The 16,377-nt window shown below is 41.6% G+C and overlaps 1 protein-coding gene across 5 annotated transcripts in view; it reads left to right on the top strand.

The window, feature by feature from the left end:
• The window catches only part of CREB5 (cAMP responsive element binding protein 5), a 786,358-nt gene that overhangs the window by 678,744 nt on the left and 91,237 nt on the right, over positions 1–16,377 (top strand). The window lies entirely within an intron of this gene.

The raw sequence follows: 16,377 nt of genomic DNA, 5'->3' as shown, positions 1-16,377 counted from the left end.
TATAACGGAATTAGCATTTTTGGCCATTTTTGAAAAAAAAAAAGATCCAAATTAAAATGTCCAAAACAAGCAATTTGCATGAAGGAGAGCTAATCATTTTTAATGGACTGGCCACACAGACAGGCCAGCAGAGCAGTAGGGACCCTAGTGGGAACTGCTGTGAAATTCACATAAAGGATGGCAGGTATACATCTCCATAGATTATATGGCTAGCTTCTAAAACTCCCCCAAAACCTACTACAACTCCTGTCTACCACCCCAATAGCCCTTCTACCTGCAGATGTGACTTATATGTAGGTACAGAGGATTTTGGGTGGGTTATGATGGGCTCACACTTTCCCCCACAAGTGTATTAGTTAGGGTGGCATATGGGCCTAGATCCCCTTCTCTGGAGTCATATGGCCAGCAGGGCCTTGTCATAACAGCACAGTCATTGATGCAGTGATAAGGAGCAGGGTTCTGTGTCGTTGCCAAGTATTCCAGGCAAATATTATTCATAGTGTTTTAACTGTATTACTTGCTATCCTAGCTGGTTGGTTGACAAGGCTTTTGATAGTGGGAGGCAGAAGCTCAAGGCCAAAGCTGGAATGGAATAAAACCAACATTCAGAAGCTCTCAAAAAAGACATGTGGGAATGAAGGTATCCTAAAACACATTAATTGGTAATCCCCCAAATTAAATGTATACTATCCAAAACAGGGTAAAAAACAATAAGAAAACTATTGGCAAGTATTCTTCTGTTTCAGGCTTCAAGCTGAAACAGAGATTATGCATCTGAATTGCCCAGAGGTAGGCATAATTTTTTAAGATACTTCTGCATTTTTGATATTTGTTTGAAATAAATATTCATTTAATGATGTCCATAAATGTTTTAATGTTTAAATTAAATTTTATGTTTCATATTAAATATTCATTAATGTATTTTACTGTTTAAATACTATGTGGGCTTCCATTTGCTATGTGATGTTAATTTGTTTTCATTTTCATTTTTATATATCAGTTTTTTCCTTTAATGCTGTTTGTTGCAAAACCTTATCTACCATGGTATGTTCAATCCACTTCTTTTTTGGCTCCACTTTTTTTCACACATTATACTTTATTCCTTTCCCATCACTTTTAAAATTATAAGTTTATATACATACTTTGTTCACTTTCTTTCCTTTTCCTTTACAGCATCATGTCTTTTTCCTCTTTTTCCTTTCTTCATCACCATTTCACAATTCTTTTTGAAGATATATATATTTAGTACTTTTATGACAAAATTGTCACCACTTTCTATGCTCACCATTCACTATTAATTTTTCATATTTTATTGTTTGCATTATGCACACCATCACCTGTCTCACTCATTAAGATATTTTCTAAGTTTTATTTACACTCAATTTAAATGTTTATTAAGACCCCTGAGGAAGGTTTGTTGTCCGAAACACGACCGTGTCGGGTCCCTCGGTTGGTAATAAGGTTGTATATACCATTAGAGTTTGAAATAAACAGTGCCTGCATCTTGTACATTGTCTGCAGTTGTCTTTGGTTTTTGCCCAGAGATAGAACATATGGTTAAGGGAATGGGTTTTCAGTGGTCCCCCTGTAAAATCAAATACTTGGGTATTTTCTTTGGACCAACTGTTGAAGAAACAATGTCATACAATGTTGATCATATGTTTGAGCATATCAATAAGACAACTGCATGTTGTTCCCCTCTTAAATTATCCTGGTGGGGACGGATGGATACAATAAAGATGATGATTATGCCGGTCAATAATTATACTCTCAATGCGTTGCCAATTTTATTTGAACAGGTATTGTATCATAAGATGGAAAGTTTATTGATGAATTTTTTTGTGGAATAATAAACTTCCTCGTATTAGTTTGAAAAAATTGAAATGTACTAAGGATTGGGGAGGTGTTAATTTCCCGAGTTTTTATGAATATCATTATCTGTCTGGGCTCTACTTACTGCTGGTTCTTGGCAGCTTTACAATTTGTTGTTAAATTGATTTTGGGGCATAGCTTTAGGGAGTCCACATCATCCACAGCTGTTATCAGTCAGCACTTCTGCTTGTCTGTAGGTGCAGTGCCCAGCACTGGGAAGCTGATTCACACAGACTCTGACTCTGCGTAGCTGTCTGTTTTCTTTTTAGCCTGTTCCTAGATCCTCATTAGCTTGTGGTGTGCCATATGAGTGGTGTTATGCAGAAGGAATTGAAACTCAGCCAGGCTGCCTCAGTAGAGCAAATTTGTGAGATGATGTCAACGGCAACAAGGGCTGAGCTCTTAACCACATGCACATGGGGCCTGGGCTGCTGGTTGTGCTACGATGTCGGCTCTCATGCCTCATCCGTTGCCTGATGAGTTGTAATAGGTGCATGCGTACTCTGCCCTTACTTAGTCTTTCTTCTGTTTCATTTTCGTGCTGAAATGAACCTGTTTTGAATAAACACCATACCTCCCATTAATGGCTTCCTTAAGACATGATTTGCAAATTAAAGTAATTAAGTGTTGTGGGTTCTGTTTAGAGAGCAGAAGTCATGGAAACCCATGTTTTGTTACAATACATTGTTTACTGAGCAACAGAGGCCAAGTTCAGTGACTGGATACGTTTTCAATAGATTGCATGTAATTAATCATTTTTGATAGAGCAGGCACATTTTTGAAGGTCTGAAAGAAGATTATTATAAACTAGTTTTTTTAGCCCGTTACATTAATGGGTGCTAGACTTAGGCATTTCTTTCTTTCTTTCTTCCCCCTATCTGTCTGTCTGTCTTTTTTTTCTTTCTTTCGCTCTGCCCCCCATCTTTCTTCCCTTCTCCCTTACTTTTACCTCCCCCATGTCCAGCAGCACCCCTTCCCTGCTCCCCCTGTCCAGCAGTAGCCCTTCTCTGTTCCTTTTATCTCCCCCTGTCCAGTAGTACCCCTTCTCCCTTACCTGCTCACTGTCCAACATCCACTAGGCCAGGCAGCCTCAGGGCTTTTGCTAGGCTGGCCCGCTTCGCATTATCGCAGTGGGCCAGCCTAGCAAATGCCCTGCAGCTGCTGGTCCAGGGATGAGAAGGAGAGGCGTCAGAGATCGGGGCAGGAACGTTGCTGGGGAAACCGCCAAACGTGGCGCAAACCGCCGAAGGCTCCTACTGCGCATGTGGCAACACGGAGCCACGGATCAGGGATCACGGCTGCACAAAGTTTCAACTGTGCATGCGCGCTAAGGGTTTTATTATAGCGGATGAAGGTTCATTTAGGGTTGGGGTTTTTTTGTACTGTATTCATAGTTTATTTCTCTTTCTCTCTCGTTTTTAATTGAATAGCCGCATCTAACTTATGGCTCATAAGGAAAGGAATAATGCTTGAGTTGATGGAGTGTCTAATACTCCTCCGAGGTTTCCCCCATGTTATTCTTCCAAGCAGAGAAAAGATGCAGAGAGGTGACAAAAGATGTAGGAGATGGAACGGTGTTTTAGGCAGAAAGGCTTGACAAGTTAGGGCTCTTCAGCTTGAAGCAATAAAAGAGGTTTACAAAATCATGAGTGGTATGGACCAAGTAGTTAGCATTCAAATAATAATGAAACTAGGGGACATTCCATAAAATTAACTACTAACAGATCTAAAACAAATTCTAGAAAGTGCTTTTTTTCATATGACACATATTTGGCTGCCAGAAAATGTGATCAAGGCTAGAAATCTATCAGAAGTTTAAAGTTTCTTGTAGGCTGATCCATTAACCATATTTTATTATATTAAAAAAAATAAATAAAGGATCATCTGTTGTATTATTGTCTAATGATACTTAATTTCTGGAAGTCAATTTGGGGACAAATAAATATTATTCTTGAGTCATCAATCCCGTTAACCTACGAAGCCATAATTTGTGGTACAATATTGCATATTAAGCCTTCTTTAGATAGATATAAAAGCCGGCTCTTCTTGATTATGATCGGAATAGTCATCCAGATGATTACACGTAACTGGAAGAGTTACGACAGACTGAATTACACATTTTGGTGTGCAAATATTTGTTCCACGTATAAATATGAGAGAATGAATGTGGAGTGTTTGGGGTCTAGTATGATATTCAATAAGATGTGGAGCCCATTGACTGCATATGTTGAATTGCAATGAATGTCAGGTATCTCCCTTTTTACAGATTCCTTAGACATCCGGGGCGGTGGGGAGGGAAAAGTATTTGGGATTGCTAAAGGTATTTATCCATAATATTGCAATAATATATGCATGTGCAGGGTAATAGTTATGCGAGGAAGGGAGGGAGAAAAGGATTGGTAATGTATTAATTTTGTGTATTTTAAGTGCGTTATGTATAATGCTCATGTTTAATATAGTTGTATTGCACTGTCAAAATTTGAAAATCAATAAAGAATTAAACAAAAAATAAATAAATAAATAAAGGATTTATTACTCACCTATTCAAAACGTCTAACAAGTACCAAAAATGCATGCAGAATCACATCACATTAAACATAAAATACACCCCCCCAAACCTCCCCACACAAAGCAATATACGTTAAAAAAAATCTGAAACACTCTAATGGTAATCATTTAAAAATTTAAAAAATGAAATAAAACAGAAACAACATACAGACTGCTATTCATTGGTGATCTCTACAAACTTTTGCCAAATCTCTGCTCCATAGGCCTGTCTAATCAAAATAAAATAAAAACCACCTCTCTCCAAATTTCCAAAGTTAATTACATATTGTAGCTGGATATGGCCTTAGCTGTCTCATCCACCTTCATGGGTCATCAACCTGGCTTAGCCTTGTCTCTTTCAGATCTTTCACAATCAGAGAAAAGATATCAAGTTCCATCAATGTTCTTAGGAATCCAAGACAAGGGCATCTTTTAAAGTGAGTAAAGACATTCTGGAAAGGACATATTCATTTAGAACTGTAATACTCAGGGCTATCACTGGTTAAATGGTGCCCAGGATGATTCTGCATCTTATTTAGGGGATCTCCTGTGAAAACTGCTAGCTCCAGGGCCTTCCAGTGACACAGCTGTGCAGGAGCTCATTTGTGCTGTTACAGTGGCAGCAATGGTGGCATGGAGCCCCAGTCAGACATTAACACTGTTTGTTAGTTTTAAACTCAGCTTTTAGGAGAAAGTGTATGTGAGCCCCTTTCAGCTTTTACCCCTGATGCAGCCTTAGGGCAAAACATGGCCACATCAAGTGCTGGATTCAATAAACTACATATTTCCTACACTAGTTGATCTGCTTGTACATACACTTCATGCAAGATATTCAGTTAAAACTCAAAGGAGGCTTCATACTGGACATAAACTAATTAGGTCCAAAGGCTGGGCCTTAAGCAGAAAACCACAGATCATACCGAAATCCACACCAGTGGGCACAGTGAGACCTATCTTGAAGAAGTCTGACCTTGTTAGGCAGCTTATGTCGACCTATATTGATCGTGCCCTTTTTAGCTCGGGTAACAGAGAAATTTGCATCGTCTCAGCTAGAAAAATTTATCAATAAATCTGACTGTCTAGACAAGAACCAATTTGGTTTTAGAAAGAATCATAGCCTTGAAACTTTACTTCTTGCTACCATCGATGAGTTGCGTTCGGGTATTGACCAGGGGCTTTGCTTCTGTGTTTCTTTAGATATATCAGCTGCGTTCGATTCTCTCAAACACCATGGGTTAATGGAAAGGTTAAAACAAATAGGAGTTGAAGGTAGAGTACACGATTGGTTTGTGTCATTCTTGACTAACATGTGTTCGCAACAATGGTGAAGTATCATCGGAGTTCAATCTACATTGTGGGGAGTGCCGCAGGGCTCAGCCCTATCAGCTACCCTTTTTAATGTATATCTTGCTCTTCTTGGTGACCTGTTAGACGAAATGGGTGTCTCTTATAGCATTTATGCTGATGATGATGATCAGTTTTTCTTTAAAGTCCATAGATGGGATGACCGGTTGTGTCAAGAGTTAAATGTTTACATGAAAAAGATCATTGAATGGATGAAGGGTAAAGGTTTGGGGTTTGATTGTAGGAGAGACAAATGAATATCTATGGCCCAAAGAGATTTATGTGTGTGACCATTTAATTAGAATTAGTGAGGAAATCAGGGTCCTTGGTGTAATGCTAGACACTAAGGAGCTCATAATTGAAAGACGTCCAAGTGCTGATAATAAAACCGGGTTTTGGACGTATTTATAAACGACCTAGGCCTTTATATTGCCGCTGAACGACCATAGCTAAATGGGGCTTTTCAGGAGGAATGTCGAGGGCGGGATTTGGGCTGGACGTGGGCAGGTTTAGACTTAGTCATACTGCATATATAACCGAAAGTTAGACAGCACAGGATCGACGGAACTTGGACATTGTGACTTAGACCATTTAAAACATGGTCTAAGTCACAAAAACCCACCTAAAGTGACCAGATAACCATTGCAAACACATAATACAGACCCCCACACACTACCCCAGTGATCACCCACCCCCATAAAAATATTAATCACAACTTGAAAATTGTGCCTTCAGAACATCATCACCTGGCCGCCTGGCATAGGAGAGCCTAGTCGTGCTGCACAGAGGTTTCTTAAGCCATCTTGGGGGAAGGTTAGGGACCCATGGAGAGGAGGACTCATGGCCCATAAGCTCCTGTAATTACTGCATTGATATTGAAGCATGTGCACTCCCCTAAATACCCCCAAACCCTTTTTTACTGGCATATAAGTGGCTCCTGCAGCCATAAGGGCTAATGGGGTGGTATATAAGTGGGTCTAGGGGATTCTGGAGGTAGTTTGGGGGGCTCACTTTGACCTATAAGGGAGCTGTAGTGCGATGAAGACATGGCATCCTTTTTGTGAAGTTCACAGCAGTGCCCTGTAAGGTACCCCACTATTTAGGTGTCATGTCTGGGTGTTCAGTCCTTCACTTTACAGACCCCTCCCACGTCCAACAGGGCCTGTTTTAGGCGTTTTTGACTTGGACGAAAAGTTGGATGAAAATGTGGTATAAAGATGGACGATTTAGCGACTTGGACGATCAGATCGGCAGGACGAATACTTAGATGATTTTTGAAAGGAAAAAATTTTGGACATATTTTTCAAAAATGTGTCCTAGGCTGTTTTTTACTTTGTATGACTTGCGACTTAGACGAAAACGGACTTAGACGTTTCTTTCGATTATGCCCCTCCACACTATCCTTTAAAGCTCAAGTTTCCAGAGTAGTTCAGTCAGCATATTTTGCTATGCGGAAATTGTCTCACTTGAAGAATGTGCTAACTAAGTGGGACTTTAGACAAGTATTAAAAAGATGGTGTTGTCACAGGTGGATTACTGTAATGGAATCTACAGTATCTAGGTTTACCTCTAAAACGTATCAAAGCATTGCAAACGATTCAGAACTCAGCTGCTCGGTTGTTGATGGGAGTATCTCACTATGAATACATTTCTCCCATCATAAAGAAATTACATTGGCTGCCAATATTATTTTGTGTTCAATTTAAGATTTTAAAACTTGTCTGAAAGGGTGTTTATGACACCTTGTCAAATGCTTGATGTTGTACAGCCCACCGAGAGCACTGAGATCTGAAAATCTTTATTTACTTGATACAAGGAAAATAGTAACATAGTAACATAGTAACATAGTAGATGACGGCAGATAAAGACCCGAATGGTCCATCCAGTCTGCCCAACCTGATTCAATTTAAATTTTTTTTTTTTTTTTCTTCTTAGCTATTTCTGGGCGAGAATCCAAAGCTTTACCCGGTACTGTGCTTGGGTTCCAACTGCCGAAATCTCTGTTAAGACTTACTCCAGCCCATCTACACCCTCCTAGCCATTGAAGCCCTCCCCTGCCCATCCTCCTCCAAACGGCCATACACAGACACAGACCGTACAAGTCTGCCCAGTAACTGGCCTAGTTCAATCTTTAATATTATTTTCTGATTCTAAATCTTCTGTGTTCATCCCACGCTTCTTTGAACTCAGTCACAGTTTTACTCTCCACCACCTCTCTCGGGAGCGCATTCCAGGCATCCACCACCCTCTCCGTAAAGTAGAATTTCCTAACATTGCCCCTGAATCTACCACCCCTCAACCTCAAATTATGTCCTCTGGTTTTACCATTTTCCTTTCTCTGGAAAAGATTTTGTTCTACGTTAATACCCTTTAAGTATTTGAACGTCTGAATCATATCTCCCCTATCTCTCCTTTCCTCTAGGGTATACATATTCAGGGCTTCCAGTCTCTCCTCATACGTCTTCTGGTGCAAGCCTCCTATCATTTTCGTCGCCCTCCTCTGGACCGCCTCAAGTCTTCTTACGTCTTTCGCCAGATACGGTCTCCAAAACTGAACACAATACTCCAAGTGGGGCCTCACCAATGACCTGTACAGGGGCATCAACACCTTCTTCCTTCTACTGACTACGCCTCTCTTTATACAGCCCAGAATCCTTCTGGCAGCAGCCACTGCCTTGTCACATTGTTTTTTCGCCTTTAGATCTTCGGACACTATCACCCCAAGGTCCCTCTCCCCGTCCGTGCATATCAGCTTCTCTCCTCCCAGCATATACGGTTCCTTCCTATTATTAATCCCCAAATGCATTACTCTGCATTTCTTTGCATTGAATTTTAGTTGCCAGGCATTAGACCATTCCTCTAACTTTTGCAGATCCTTTTTCATATTTTCCACTCCCTCTTCGGTGTCTACTCTGTTACAAATCTTGGTATCATCTGCAAAAAGGCACACTTTTCCTTCTAACCCTTCAGCAATGTCACTTACATACATATTGAACAGGATTGGCCCCAGCACCGAACCCTGAGAGACTCCACTAGTCACCTTTCCTTCCTTCGAGCGACTTCCATTAACCACCACCCTCTGGCGTCTGTCCGACAGCCAGTTTCTGACCCAGTTCACCACTTTGGGTCCTAACTTCAGCCCTTCAAGTTTGTTCAACAGCCTCCTATGAGGAACTGTATCAAAGGCTTTGCTGAAATCCAAGTAAATTACATCTAGCATATGTCCTCGATCCAGCTCTCTGGTCACCCAATCAAAAAATTCAATTAGGTTCGTTTGGCACGATTTACCTTTTGTAAAGCCATGTTGCCTCGGATCCTGTAACCCATTAGATTCAAGGAAATACACTATCCTTTCTTTCAGCAACACTTCCATTATTTTTCCAACAACTGAAGTAAGGCTCACCGGCCTGTACTTTCCTGCTTCATCCCTCTGACCACTTTTATGAATAGGGACCACATCCGCTCTCCTCCAATCCCCAGGAATCACTCCCGTCTCCAGAGATTTGTTGAACAAGTCTTTAATAGGACTCACCAGAACCTCCCTTAGTATCCTGGGATGGATCCCGTCTGGTCCCATCGCTTTGTCCACCTTCAGTTTTTCAAGTTGCTCATAAACACCCTCCTCCATGAACGGCGCAGAATCTACTCCATTTTCTCGTGTAACTTTGCCAGACAATCTCGGTCCTTCTCCAGGATTTTCTTCTGTGAACACAGAACAGAAGTATTTGTTTAGCACATTTGCTTTCTCGTCATCACTCTCCACATATTTGTTCCCAGCATCTTTTAGCCTAGCAATTCCATTTTTTATCTTCCTCCTTTCACTAATATATCAGAAAAAATTTTTATCTCCCTTTTTTACATTTTTAGCCATTTGTTCTTCCGCCTGTGCCTTCGCCAAACGTATCTCTCTCTTGGCTTCTTTCAGTTTCACCCTGTAGTCCTTTCTGCTCTCCTCTTCTTGGGTTTTTTTATATTTCATGAACACCAACTCTTTCGCCTTTATTTTCTCAGCCACTAGGTTGGAGAACCATATCGGCTTCCTTTTTCTCTTGTTTTTTATTGATTTTCTTCACATAAAGGTCCGTAGCCATTTTTATCGCTCCTTTCAGCTTAGACCACTGTCTTTCCACTTCTCTTATGTCCTCCCATCCTAACAGCTCTTTCTTCAGGTACTTTCCCATTGCATTAAAGTCCGTACGTTTGAAATCTAGGACTTTAAGTATCGTGCGGCCGCTCTCCACTTTAGCCGTTATATCAAACCCAACCGTTTGATGATCGCTACTACCCAGGTGAGCACCCACTCGAATATTAGAGATACTCTCTCCATTTGTGAGGACCAGATCCAATATCGCTTTTTCCCTTGTGGGTTCCGTCACCATTTGTCTGAGCAGAGCCTCTTGAAAGGCATCCACAATCTCCCTACTTCTTTCCGATTCCGCAGACGGAACATTCCAGTCCGCATCCGGCAGGTTGAAATCTCCCAACAGCAGAACCTCCTCTTTCCTTCCAAACTTTTGGATATCCACAATCAGATCCTTATCAATTTGCTTCGATTGAGTCGGAGGTCTGTAGACTACACCCACGTAGATAGAAGTTCCATCTTCTCTTTTCAGAGCAATCCATATCGCTTCTTCCTCTCACCAGGTCCCTTGCATTTCGGTCGCTTGGATATTGATCTTTACATAGAGAGCTACTCCTCCACCTTTATGACCTGTCCTTCCTAAAAAGATTATATCCCGGTATGTTTGCATCCCATCCATGTGATTCACTGAACCATGTCTCTGTGATAGCAACAATATCTAGATCTGCCTCTAATATCAGGGCTTGCAGATCATGAACTTTGTTGCTTAGACTGCGAGCATTTGTGGTCATCGCTTTCCAGCTATTTTTCAGCGATAATCTCCTTTTTCGTATGGATTTTTGTGTCGTTTCACTTTCCGTTGCAATACTAAGAAATGAGTTGCTGATATTGCTTATGTTGCAGCCTTTACTACTATCACATCTTTTCTTTTGCCGGGGGTGGTCTCTATAATTGTCCTTCGTACATACACCACCCCCACCTTCTAGTTTAAATGCCTAGAAAAATATTGTCTAAATTTCTCTGCAAGGTTTCTTTTTCCTGTTGTAGTAATATGTAGCCCATCAGTGCAATATAGCTTCTTGTCCTTCCATGTATTTCCCCATCCTCCTATGTACCTGAAGCCTTCTTGATGACACCAGGCTCTGAGCCATCTATTAAAGTCCTCTGTGTTTTTCACTCTTTGCTCTCCTTTTCCATATGCAGGCAGTATTTCAGAAAAAGCTAAAGTCTTTACAAAAGGTTTCACGCCCTCACAAGCTCCCGAAAAGCTTTCTGTGCTGCAAGTGTGGAGTTGTTGGCCAGGTCATTTGTTCCCAGATGGATAACAACATCAGTGTTAAAATCCTTAGTTTCTTCCTTAATTATAGTCAGTATTTGCCTAGAACTCCTGGTAGCTGAGGATCCTGGAAGACATTTCACTATTTTGGTCTCCTCGCCCTGTGTTCCAAGGTTAATGCATCTGATGATGGAATCCCCCAACAGTAATAGTTTTCTGTTTTTGGCTTTTTTATTTGTACTTAGGGTGCGTTTGTTCTCTTGAGTTTCCTTCATTGGTTCCAGTCCCACCTCCCTTCTGTTTTCATGAGTATCGCAGTGCACTAGTGGAGCGAAGGAATTCTGTAGAGGTAATATTAGTGAAGGTGGATGTTTCAGTGTTACATGTCGCAGTCTTCCTGAGCCTACTGTGACCCATTTATTCCTGGGCTGTTTTATTCTTTGAGGTAGAGGTGGTAAGTTGGTATGATTTTGTGGAGTGATGGAAGCTGCTTTAATTGTATTCAATTCCTGTTTAAGTTTGCAGAGCTCCTCCTTAATATTGGCAAGTTGAAGACAGATGGGGTAAGCCTTAAGCCTCCAAATAGTATGTCTTGGAATTAAAGCACCACAGTGATTGCATAGAATAAAGGTCATCTTGATTGGTTGTGAAGTGACTTGAGTGGTTGTGAAGTGACCAGAAATATAGGCTCTATACCACCTAAAACACAGTATTTTAAACAAAAATGCAGGTTCTATCAGTGCTACCCTAAAACACAGGATTTTCCCTACTTTAGTCACCCTGAGCCACAGGTACCAGAAATATAGGCTCTATACCACCTAAAACACAGTATTTTAAACAAAACTGCAGGTTCTATCAGTGCTACCCTAAAACACAGGATTTATAACAGGATTTTCCCTACTTTAGTCACCCTGAGCCACAGGCACCAGAAATATAGGCTCTATACCACCTAAAACACAGTATTTTAAACAAAAATGCAGGAAGAGGAAATAAGATTTAACAGAGGAAAGAGAAGGATTTATTTTTTGTGCTTTTTTATATTTTCTTTTAGTAAGAAACAGGGAGGAGAAGAGAAATTAAGCAGATATAATGCTGAAAACCAGTGAAGAGAGCAGAATATGAAATGCTGAGTAACTTAGCTTTTAGAAGTTCACAGGGCAGCCTTGTTTCAGCAATGAACAGTGTTCGATATATGCAAACTAAAAAATATTGTTTCTCAACTGCTGGGCCACTTTTATGAAATGCCATGACTGACACTTTGTATTTGTAAAATTTAGAAAATTGCTCAAAACCTATCTTTTTGCTCAGGCTTTCTATGGTTAGCATTTTGCCTCTCTGAAAGTGATGCCTCTGGAAATGATGATGTTTACCTCTTTTAAGACCGTTATAATGTATTACTAGTAATTTTGATCCCTAATTTTCATCTGCTTGTATGTGGTCCTTTTAAAATGTATGGGGCTCATAATAAAAAAAAAAAAAACATCCAAAAAGTGGCCTACATCGATACTTGGATGATCAAAAGCCATATCGTCTAAGTACCGATAATCAAAGCTGGTTTTAGACATATCTAAAACCAGCTTAGGCCTTTCCCCTGCCTCTGGATCGAAAAGAGGCGTTTTTAGAGGAGGGGAAAGGGCAGGAGCTGGGACGACCTAGACTTAGTCGTACAGCAAGTATAACCAAAAACTTGAGCAGGTTGCCCACCCCGACACCCCCCCCTTCACTTACATTAGTTGGCCAGACTGATGGAGTCCAAGCCCGTCCGCCCAGCAAGCCCACCATCCTCCAAATGGTGGGCTTTAGGAGCTGATTTGGCCAACCCAGCCCTTGGGTCTAAGGCCCCGCCCACAAGAGGGGCCTAAGGCAACTGGGCCAATTCCGGTTGGCCAAGGTGCCTAAGGCTCCTCCTGTGGGTGGGGCCTTAGGCGCCTGGCCCGATCAGGCCCTAAGCCCCGCCATTCAGAGGATAGTGGGCCTGCTGGGCAGACGGGCTTGGGACCAGCCAACTAATGTAAGTGAAGGGGGGTGTCAGGGGTGGGTGATTGGTGAGGAGGTCACTGGCTAAAGGAGGTGTCAGGGATGGAGGAGTGCTCATGGGGTCGTGGGATTTGGGGGGGTTGATCAGGGGTTTTGGGGAGATGGTTGTGGAAGGTGCGTCGTGGGGAGGAGGGCCTGGGTTCCCTCCTGTCCATATTTTAAGCGGGGTGAGGGGTCACCGTGGGCAGGAGGGGTTGGGCTCCCTCTTGCCTGTATTTTAGGGGGGGTCGCCATGGGCAGGAGGGCTTGGGTTCCCTCCTACCCGTATTGTGTTGGGTGGGGAGTCATGGGGCTCGCACCTTGGCAGGAGGGGTTGGCATCTCTCCTGACGTGATCGCGATCACCCTTCCCCCGAACTGCCACGAACCACAGCAGGAGAGATTGGGCATCTCTCCTGCCACGGGTCACGACAGTTCGAGGTGGGGGGCGATCACGATCGCGGCAGGGGAAATGAGCCATCTCTCCTGCTGCGATCGTTGTGGGGGTGGGGGTGGATTCTGTAACCGGTGTTGTTTTTGACAGACGCCGGTTACAGAATCCAGCTTTTAGGCAAAGGACTGGCCCCTCCTTCGTCTAAAAGGTATTGTTTTGGGCATTTGGGACTTAGGCTATTTTTTGGTAGATAATGTGTTGTAAGTTTAGACCAGTGGTCTCAAACTCGCGGCCCAGGGACCACATGCGGCCCGCCAGGTACTATTTTGAGGCCCTCAGTATGTTTATTATAATCACAAAAGTAATATAAAACAGTTTCTTGTTCATATATCTCTTTAGCTATAAATTACAATATTATTATTAAGACTTAGCCAAAAGGAAAGATTTATAAACTATAAAGAGTTCTACCTCATGCAAAATTGTCATTTCTTTAATAAGACATTAACTATTTTTTCTGCGGCCCTCCAAGTACCTACAAATCCAAAATGTGGCCCTGCAAAGCGTTTGAGTTGGAGACCACTGGTTTACACTTAGTGGTGGTCTGGGCGTTTAAACTGCTGAACGTAGTGGTAGGCCATTCTCAAACAAAACCTCATTTTGGACGTCTTTTTTGAGAATGGGCATTTTCCCTGCTGCTACTTTCAGCATTTAGGGCCTTAGGCCAAAAGGGGACTTAGATGGGTTTTTTTATTATTATGCCCCTCCATGTGTTTAATATGTTAAGCTGTGAGTCGCTTTGGAGAAAAGCGGATTATAATTGTTTTAAAATAAATAAAAATAAATACTACACTGTAGAGGTGTCTGGTATTTGTAAGGACAAGTAAAATCATTGCTTCTATCCCAGCTGTGGAGGGTGTAGCAGAAGTCTACGTTAGTATGGTCCTGCATCAGCATACTGAGCTACTGAGTGTCTTAAAAGGATCCGTACATAGTGTAATTTTCTTTTTATTCATTCCTATTTTCTTTTCTTTCTGTGTTTCATGTGTCCTTGTCTCTTTCCTTTAGTTCTCTGGTTTTTAACTGTCTATACAGTAGTGGTATTTCCTGTTGAATGGCTATATAAAAAATATTAAACATGAGGTACAGATTTGTTTATGCATTGGTTTGTTTCGCTTTTTTTAAATTTTATTTTGTTGTTCAAGTTTGAGGCTTTATCCTTTATCCATTTTGCAGTAGAATAGCTCCGTTATTAGCAATGATCCATGATAGTTTCAATAACAACTAAAGTAGAGTGGGAGCCATGTTAGTCTTCTTTAAGGTTCATTAAAAAAAGAAAACAACCAAAAAAAGTGGAAAATATGGTGATACCTTTCTTGGACTAACTTAATACAGTTTTTGAAGGTCAAATTACCTTCCTAAATTCAGGAGATTGAGAAGGATTATTGTCCAAATAATGTGAAAAATGTGTAAGCTGTTAATATTGATTGAGGATAATTGTTGCCTCTCTGAAGAAGCATGTATTGGAACATGGACCATGTTGGGGGCTCGTCAATAAACTTTGGTTGAAGTACTTAATTTTTGATGGAACACAATTTCTTTTTATTAAGTTTACTTGAAATATGCAATGATTAAAACATTTTGAGGCGGTAAAGGGGATGGGACTTGATATACCACTTTTTCTGCGTGGTTACAATCAAAGCAGTTTGATATTTTACACAGGTACTTATTTGTACCTCGGGCAATGAAGTATTAATGATTTGCCCAGAGTCATAGGGAGCTGCAGTGGGAATCGAACCCGCAACCTCAGGGTACTGAGGCAGCTGCTCTAACTACTAGGCCAGGGGTGGGCAACTCTGGTCCTCGAGGGCCGGAATCCAGTTGGGTTTTCAGGATTGCCCCAATGAATATGCATTGAAAGCAGTGCATGCAAATAGATCTCATGCATATTCGTTGGGGAAATCCTGAAAACCCGACTGGATTCCGGCCCTCGAGGACCGGAGTTGCCCACCCCTGTACTAGGCTCTCCTCCCATATGAGTGTATAAAGTTTTTTTTAATTTATAAACCTCTTTGATTTTTAATCTTTATCACCCAGCATTTGTGTTTCTATTATATCTTTAACCTGTGGGCACATTGCATGATTAATTTACCTCTCTTGGTTTGGTTTTCACAGATGAGTTTATACGTACTGCCAAGCAACCCTCAGCCATTTCTACCTGCACTCTGTTGATGATCTCTTCCCTCCTTTATCCAGAAAATGTTGGTACCTTTTTCTTAGTAGCAATAGTGTTAATGAACAAGGGGCCCACAATCCAAAAAACACAGACATCCAAGAAGCATCCTAAATCAGCACTTGGACTTCCTAATCGCCAGGATGTCCCAAGTGCCAATAATCAAAATTGTTCTTCTGTATGTCTAGCAAGGTGTTCCAACCTCTGTACGTTCAGAGCATGAGATGGGCCTGGTGGAGGCGTGCTATGGGCAGGCTTTGGGCAGTCTCAAGGCTGGGTTAGACTTGGACGTCTTGCAGAGATAATCAAACATTTTTCAAGACATCCCGGATGGAACTTATACATTTGGAACTAGACCTGTTTTAGAAGGGTCTAAGTGCCACAAAGGTGCCCAAACTGACCAGTTGACCACTGCATGCTTCAAGGTAAAACACCCCCCACATACCCCCAGTGCTCACTCACCCCCCCTTCTACCACACAAAAATGAGAACAAAAAGGTACATACCAGTCTCTAAAACAGCAGCATCTGGCATGGGGAAGCCTAGTAGAGCTACAGACAGGTGTCTTAAGTAGCCTAGTGGGTGGGATAGTGAACCATAGAGAGGAGGACCCAGGCCC

Source organism: Geotrypetes seraphini, chromosome 2 (genome assembly GCF_902459505.1).
Source record: "Geotrypetes seraphini chromosome 2, aGeoSer1.1, whole genome shotgun sequence".
Taxonomy (NCBI): domain Eukaryota; kingdom Metazoa; phylum Chordata; class Amphibia; order Gymnophiona; family Dermophiidae; genus Geotrypetes; species Geotrypetes seraphini.
This window is presented reverse-complemented; position numbering and strand designations above follow the sequence as displayed.